The 8,589-nt window shown below is 47.8% G+C and overlaps 1 protein-coding gene across 1 annotated transcript in view; it reads right to left on the bottom strand.

Annotated features, from left to right (window-relative positions):
• LHFPL2 (LHFPL tetraspan subfamily member 2) overlaps positions 1-8,589 on the bottom strand; it is a 132,454-nt gene that overhangs the window by 43,646 nt on the left and 80,219 nt on the right. The gene's annotated exons all lie outside the window — the stretch shown is intronic.

Below are 8,589 nucleotides of genomic sequence, written 5' to 3'. Positions count from 1 at the left end.
AACACCAAAGGGACCAAAGAGCAGGCCAAGGGGGGAGGAACAGAGAGGTGGAGCGTTCTGGAAGGCAAGGCAGAGAGAGAACAGAGGGGTGTCCTTGGAGCCCAGCAGCCAACAGTGCCGTTCACATCCTGCCATACAAACATTTTATCCTAAAATGCAGTAAGGGGATCGCTGAGCAGGAACTAACGTGTCTCTCTGTGGTCCGAGGTACACTTCAAAACGTTGTGCCTTGCATTCTGGCTGGGTCCATGATTCACTCCCCGCCGCGCCCTCCCCACCCCCTGCAATTTCATGAAAAGAAAAAAGTCCCAAGGATATTCTATCTGAAGAGTCATTACAATCAACAGGCAGTTAGCACAAGGTCAAGCTGAGGAAGAATGTGAACAATACGGCGCTGGAGATGCTGCTGGGGCGTGAGGAGGGGGCCGGAGGGGAGGAAACAGCTGGACAATGCACAGATGTCTACGTTTTCGCTGCCAGAAGTTCAGACAAACAGGAAGACCTTAAACTTCTCCACTGGGCGCTCGGTTTGCCCGACTAGCAGAGGGCAGAGCACGTGACTGGACACAAAACAGAAGGTTGTGATTAAGGCTTTGAGAACTCCTCCCCACAGAACCTACATCAGCCTCGTGGGCAAAGAAACTGGAGCAGGCTTACCCTGTGCCCAGACCACGCTCCCTCAGCCCTCGGGCCTCCCCACCGCTGGTCCATGGGGTCTGAGCTCATGGTCTGTGGGGTCATGTGAGCTGCACCCACTCATGGGACCCAAACAGGGCCAAGGCACTACCATTTCACAATTTAAACATTTCCTGCTGACATCTAGCAGAACTACATGCACTGAAGTCTCTGAGTGAGAACCAAAGAAAAAAATGCCTGGCGCAATTATCCAAACACCACGCCTACTCCAACAGCCACATCATCAGAGCAGTATAAGAATGATTAGACATCCTCTGCGCTTCAAAAGCTAGGAAGAGCATTAAATGCCTTCTCCTTGTAATCAGGTATGTTTTCCCTATTCAGTAATGTAAAAAAGAATTCTAAAACTATGCAAACGAGAAATAGTTCTTAAAATAACTAAGGTTCTGGAACCTCACCTGAGTGGCACCCTTAACTATTAAACGCAAATACTCTGCTACGTCTCTAACAGGGTTTCTCAACCTTGGCACTTTCAACATTCGGGGCCAGATAATTCTTTCTCATGGGTGCTTGTCCTGTACATCGTGTGATATTTAGCAGGACCCATAGCCTCTTCCCTTTATATGCCAGTAGCATCTCCTAGTTGTGACAATAAAAAATACTTTTAGGTACTAAAAAATGCCCCTAGGGGACAATTCTGCTCTAGAAGGTACCCACTTCTGGTTAAGATACAGGATCTAGACTGAGATGAGGTTCAAGCCCTGGCTATGGCACATACTAGCAGAATGAAGTTGGACAAGTTACTAACCTCCTGATGCCTCGATTCGCCTAGCTGTAAACAGGGATGATACTACCTACTTCACTGGCTGATATGAACATTAAATGAGAAAATTCATGTAAAATGCTTTACACAGAGCCTGGTACATAGTAAGCATTTAGTAAATGGTAGTAATGATAACGGCTAAAGAAGAGAGTTGTTGACCCATGACCTTGGAAGACAGAATCAGGCAGGTCATTCATATGGCCATCTGGTTAAAAACAAACCGCTCACAGAGTTGTCTGAACAGCCGATACGAGGGCACTTAGGTTAGTATGCTAGAAACACAACGACAGGTCAATGCTAACCTTGACGGAAACCATGCTGCATTAATCCCTTTTGGAATGAAAGGTAGGAATAAAGGAACAGTAAGTGCAATGGAAAAATAGCTACAGACCAAATAGAACTATCCTGCCACAAAGAGGTAAAGGTAAAAATTTAGCCCGGCCGGCATGGTTCAGTGGTGAGTGCCGACCTATGAACCAGGAGAGGTCACAGATCGATTCCCGGTCAGGGCACATGCACAGGTTACAGGCTCGAGCCATAGTAGGGGGCGTGCAGGAGGCAACTGATCTATGATTCCCTTTCATCATTGATGTTTCTATCTCTCTCTCCCTTCCTCTCTGAAATCAATAAAAACAGATTTTTAAAAAAATTACACCTTTTAAAAACTACCTGGGCCACAACCTAAAATAAATATGCTAAATTTGGGGAGAGGGTACCCTGGTAAGAGTTGGTGAATACCTACACCGTTAAAGAGGGTCGCCTGAGGGGAGAGGACAGCCCGCAGTTGATGCAGCAACAGGCAAGTGATAGAGGCACAGACTTCAAAGGAGCACGAAGCTGCGAGCTCTGCATCCCCCTCTGGCCAGGAGCTGTCTCACAGCTTGCTCCCGTCAGCTCAGAGGAGCCGGGAAGTGGGGGGCAGAGGCACCTTCCCAGAGTCCTCTGCCCTTGAGCAGAGCAATTGGGAGCCTCAGGCCAGATCTCTCCCACGAGCTGTTTCCTGGCCCCTCAGTGGGGCTGGCGGGATTTAAAACCTCTCAGTGGGAAACTGTACCAGTCAGAAAAGCCCCCCCTCAGCCTCCTCCACCAGCCTCTGCAGCCCTGAGCCCACCTCCGCCCCCTCCTCACGTGGGAACAGAACAGCTGTCTCTCCCACTCGGCCCCACATTCGAGGTTCACGCACAGGCTGGGTTTGGATGGAACAATCAGAACGCAAACACTATGAGTCAATCAGCATCTAAACCTTTTTGTTTGGAAATATGTGGCTTTACCCGGTAGCTGAAGTCTAAATTAAGCTGCTTAAAACAGTCATCTGACTCACAGAGAACGCCACACATTAAATTGGGTATCTCTTCTAACCAGTCATTCAAAAACACAACCAAGTCTTTGTGAGACAAAGCCTGGAAACAGTGAAATATCCTCTTCATTGTCTTCTTTTCTGACCCACATTTTACTTTTATCTCCATAACATGCAGTTGTCTCTTCATGTCATTCAAGTGCACCATATTTTTCTTTTCTTGCTTAAGTAAAATAAATAACCCAGAAGAGTAGTAGGTTTGTGCCCAGCATTTAGGGCCGCACACATTAACATTCAACAATGCGCCCACACATCTGTAATCTCTGAGCCCAAGTCTTGTCCACACAGGACCCGGTGGAGGCGAGTGATTTTTTTACCCTGTTATGCTATTACACTACTGCCAGTTGAATGCACTCTAAGAACCAAATGAGGAAAACAAGACAACCCTCCATTCTTTCCCGGAGGAAGGCCCACGCTGCCCTCCATTTGACCCCAACATCAAATCAAAGACATCACATGGTATTTACATTCTAGGGTAACTTTTACAAGACAAAAACTTCCACAGCACAGCTTAGCAAGTAGAATGTTTGACATAAATGAAGTACTCAACAGGTAGTAGAGGTTAGACATTTGAGAAACAGGCAACAAATACATAGTTGACTTAAAATCTCCTAAACCATTTTGAGAAACTCCAGAAAGTTGAATGCTAACCTCACTTTGTCAGACTGATTTGGGAAACATTCAGTCTGAAGGAGAACTGGACTTCCCCAGCCAATATTGTGTCAAGTCACCATTCCCAGGGTTAGTTCCTGTCAGTGTTCTGTCTGAGTAACGAAGTGTTTCTCTCCCACCTTGGCCGGGAGGACGAACATGGGGCCAAACACCTTGGAGACAGAAAAACAAACAGACTCACTTAGGTTTTTAACTCAGCTCTGTCTGGAAATCAGGAAGCAAGACTGACGATCAACCTTCAGGGAAGCTCTTAATGCTGAGATTTTCCCCTAAAAGTTCAAATGAGAAGTCACCGAGAGTTCAGGAGTGAAGAAGACTAACAAATGGCAACGTGACTTTCGGATTGCCCCCTGGGAGACACAGTCCACCCCCATCGCTGGGGTCCTGTTTAACTCAAAAGGATCGGAAATTTGGATTGGCTTCCTGTCCCATTATTTCACCTGACCCTTGTGTTTGCAGGTTTTATATACAAAGTCCCTGCCTAAAGCTGGAGGACATGGCCAGTTTCACTGAACAGCAGGTCCTTGAGTAATGCCACTTCAATCCACACCATTTCGTTATAATGTTGACGAGAAAGGACAATCGATTTCCAGCAGGGGCCACTGTCTGTGTGAAGTTTGCTGTGTGTGGGTTTTCTCCCGGGACTCAGGTTTCCTCTCGCATCCCAAAGATGCGCACGAGGTAGCCTGGTGTATCGCCACTGTCCCAGTCTGAGTGAGTGTGGGTGTGAGTGGCCCGGCGACGGAAGGGCGTCCTGTCCAGGCTGGGTGCCCGCCTTGTGCCCTGGGCTGTTGGGAGGGGCTCTGGCCGCCCATAACCCTGAACTAGAATTAGTGGTTTGGAAAAGAATGATCTTACTTGTTTTTATTCACCTTTCTGAAAGGTAGGTATAGCTCACATTTACTTCAGTGTTTAATAGTGGACGTGTTTTGGGTCTTTATTTAGAAGTTTGGTGAAGGCTTTGTGACCAGAAATATGCTATAGGAACTTAACTCTTATTTATATCAATTAGCCCAGGGTAAAACTGGTTTTGTTTCCAAGAACCTACCGACAGCATTGAGGACTTACTATACTTCTAATGAAGCCAAGGAATGAAGGATTTCAGATTTTACTTTATTTACATGCCAAGGAAGGAAAAAAAAGATTATGGGATTTTCAAATTTCATTATTACAACAGTTTTTAGTGCCATCAGGAGTAACTGAACAATGTCATTCAACAGGAAAAATCAGCTAACTCCCCTCCACCTGCCCCAGTGTGATTTGTCCAGACACCCGCTGCTTATTGAACTGCCTGGGTAAGACTGAAGGCAGGGCGCTGCCTGCCCTGAGTGCTGAAGAGAGAAAGGATGGACGCGAGCTGGCGTGATGAGCAGTAACATCCAATACTCATCAATCTCTGCCTTTCATCTCTCTTGTTTCTCAGTCTGACAACCCTTTTTACTTTCTGAACCTGACAGCTGCTAGGACTTCTTATTGATTACAATCGATCTCTGAACCACCACCATCTGTCTACAATAGGAACTTTCTTTAGGGTAATTGTGCTCCCAGAAAACAAAGATCCTGCTGTTTAAACTGATGCATTTCCAGCCAGCATTTGCCACAGAACCGTATCTGCTGTGCCCTTCTGAGTTAAAATACACCTGTGAGATAAGCACCATTGTCCTAACTCAATGCTGTTTCCACACTCCCATCTTCATCTCTTTGAAGGCCTACTGTGTCCTTCCCAACTCATTGCCGTATTTGTGCATTTGGTGCAGACTGTGGGTATGCAGCAGTAACTAACCATGGTGGTGAAATTACAGTCTTACACAAGCGACAGGCATGTGCTAAGTGTCTACCACGAATGCACGACTGTTGAACATCCTCACCACTTTGAGGGAAGTGCTATTATCTTGTTTCACAGATGGGGCTACTGAGGGATGGGCCATTTAAGTAAAACAATAAATATAGAGAAGTCCCTCCAACATCCAAGATACAGCACCCACATTCAAAAGAGGCTAAAAAATACTGAGAACCAAACTTCCATTTTAACAAGCCTAATGCTAACAAATTTTGAAAATTTGCTTTTTAAAAACACATTCATCTACTGAATGCCAACAGCCCAATGTTCATTGGCAGAGCTTTGTCAAAAGCAAGCACCTTCATACCTTAACATTAAAAATTTACCCATACCATCCTGGCCAGGTAGCTCAATTGGTTCGAGCATTGTCCCTATACACCAAGGCTGTGGGTTTGATCCCCGGTCAGGGCACACATACAAGTATCAACCAATAAATGCATAAATAAGTGGAACAACAAACTGATCTCTCTCTCTCTCTCTCTCTCTCTCTCTCTCTCTCTCTCTCTCTCCTCTCTAACTCTCTAAAATCAATTAAATTAAAAAAACACCTGCCCTGCTAAGTGGTTAGAGTGCTCCCCACGCAGCAAAGGGTTTCGAGCTCCGTCCCCACCTCTGTTCAGGGTGTGTGCAAGAGGCAACTAGTTGATGTGCCTTTCTCACATTGATGTATCTCTCTCTCTCTCTCTCTCTCTCCCCCTCCCTCCCTCCCTTCTTCCACTCTTTCTGAAAAGCAATGGAAAAAATATCCTCAGGTGAGGATTAACAACAAACAACAAAAAAACTTAAAAAAATGAAAAACAAACAAAGAACGCCTGTCTTTGAAAAAGTCTGCCCATACCAACACCTGGAGCCCTACAACAGATGCCTTCGGAAGAACCGAGTACTTTCGCTGGTGACCTCACTCTACCGCCACAGCATCCTGTGAAAGGCTGCAAGGGGCTGGTCAAGCACATCGTCTTCCCCTGAAGCACGAAGCCACAGACTGGCTCTGAAGAGGGTGTTGCAATCTGCAGGCACCAGGGCTTGAGCGCAGGATGGAGCCCGGCCTCGCAGCGAGGCTCGTGTGGAGCTGGATAAGACGCTCACAGCTTTAAAAACAGAGGACATTACACGAGGAGACAGATAAAAGGATTCATGAAACAAATCACTGCACTTTTGCATTACTATAGAGCCTCACAACGGGAAGGGAAATCATCTGACAGACTGAATCATGAATTTGTGCAATGCAAGAATTTATCAAAGCATCGGAGTATGAATCATAGCCACAAATGTTTTCCAACATCCTTGTAAAAACCAGCCTATGAATGTAGCAACTCTCTAAAAGCACTTGCCTTTTTGCTTTAGGTATTGACTCCTCTAGCAATCTGTACAAACAATTAACGAAATCTACGTGAAGATGATATTTCTGGAAACCAGAAGAAGGGGGGAAAATAAACAGTAATGTTCCCACCCAAGTGATTCTAGTGTCAGCTTACTACTAGGAAGTCCATCTCACTCCCTGTCCTTCCACGTAAGCCCAGAGACGAAAATCGGGGAAAGGCATGGAGGAGACGCCGCCACCGGATGGTGAGCAGGGTGCCGGGGCCAGGCCGCAGCACTCTCCCCTGCTGCCTGCTGCCAGGTGGGCACACCGGCCAACCCAGCGTCCCACACCAGGCAGTGCGTCAGGGGACACAGCTCCTGTTCTCTCTGCCACCACAGCCACCGACATCCTTCCCAGCGGGACCAGCAGACTGAAAGCCTCTGCTTCTTAGGGACACTAGGGAGTCGCCGCTCAGCTGCGGGAAAAGCTCACTGAGGTCTAACCCAGTCCATTATCTTTCCAAAAATCAGAAGACGTCGCTCACATTCCTGGTACTGCCGCTCCCCCAGAAAAGAGTACCTCCCCTTTACAAAGACACGTTGTGAGTACTAAACATTAAGGCTACGCTATAGAATATTTTTAAACAAATGAAGCTTTGTTCTATTAGGTATGACAGTAATTCAAACCATATGAACAAAGTATTGCCTGGTGACATTCCTTAGAGGATGTGTGACAGACATATATGGGAGTAAATCGGACAAACCATAGTCAGTACTAGTTGGTCAATGTACTGTACACAGTGGGTAGGGGGTGGGAGGTGCGGGACACCGTGCGAAAGGTAAGGAAAAGCACAACTTGTCAATCTCTTTGAACAAAGGAAATGGAGGGGGCGGGGGAGCAGCCCACTGGGGCGGGGAAGATGTCAGTGCTGGAACTAAAGGCTCCTATTCCAAGGTCAGAGCCGCCTTCTCAGCAGAAGAGAAGTAAAGAAAGCGTCGATTATGGTTCTCCCTGCTTGTCTGGGTTGTTAAGTAATAACCCATGTGCCAAAACGCTAATCTGCAGGATCAGCTCTGAAAAGAGGAAAAGCACTCTGCCAAGCATTTATCAACACCTAAAATTGTTTCTTTTCATTCTCAGAACTAAAGCTGTTTTATTAAATATTTTAAACCTGAAGTCCGCCGCTCCCCTCCAAACGGTGCAGGTACGACCTCAGATTTTAAGCCATTGCTCAAGGAAAGAAAGGAAAACAAATGCCAGTGAGGCAATTAGAACAAAAGAGTGGAGGCCCAGAGCCCTGCCCTGCCCTGCAGGGGTGCAGACACCAGGCCCCAGCTCCTCCGAGCCTCAGCAAGGCTGCTCCTCGCTCAGCCTTTCTGCACAGCCCGGGGAGCAGCACCCAGAAGGCACCCTAGGAGGGAGAAGCTGGGCAGCTGGGGCCAAACCAGCATGTGACACCTGCTGGATGCTGATGGAGGGAGAGGAGGACAATGGCTCTGGACGCCGTGCCCCTGCGGAGGGAAAGTGGGGGCCAGACACCTGGACTCAGGAAACCCTGAAGGGAAAGCAGAGGGGTTTCTCAGGGGCCAAAGGCTGAAACCACAGGAAGAGCAGCTTCCCAGGCCTGGGCCCAGCAGTGTGCTCAGGCCCAGAGAGGAGCAGGAAGTCAGTGGGACCTGGAATCAGCCTGGTGCACAGGAGGAGCCCTGGACGGGGAGCCCAGGTGCCTGCTTCTCGTCCAGCCCCGCCCTGAGCCGGCTGTGTCCCTGGGCAGGGTGCTCTGGCCTCCCTGGCTCCTCCAGACCGGAGGCAATTAGAAAGTGAGGTGTCAGGGGCCACTCACAGCTCCGACGGCTGTGACTCAGTGATGAACTGTCCTCGCGCCTCACCCACCCACGCTGACTCACTCGGCCGCATGGCCACTGCTGGGCTTTCTTTTTCTGACCATCATTTGGATT

This window comes from Myotis lucifugus, unplaced genomic scaffold, assembly GCF_000147115.1.
Source record: "Myotis lucifugus unplaced genomic scaffold, Myoluc2.0 scaffold_0, whole genome shotgun sequence".
Classification (NCBI taxonomy): Eukaryota; Metazoa; Chordata; class Mammalia; order Chiroptera; family Vespertilionidae; genus Myotis; species Myotis lucifugus.
Note: the sequence above shows the minus strand (reverse complement) of the source record. Positions and strands in the feature narration are given on the sequence as shown.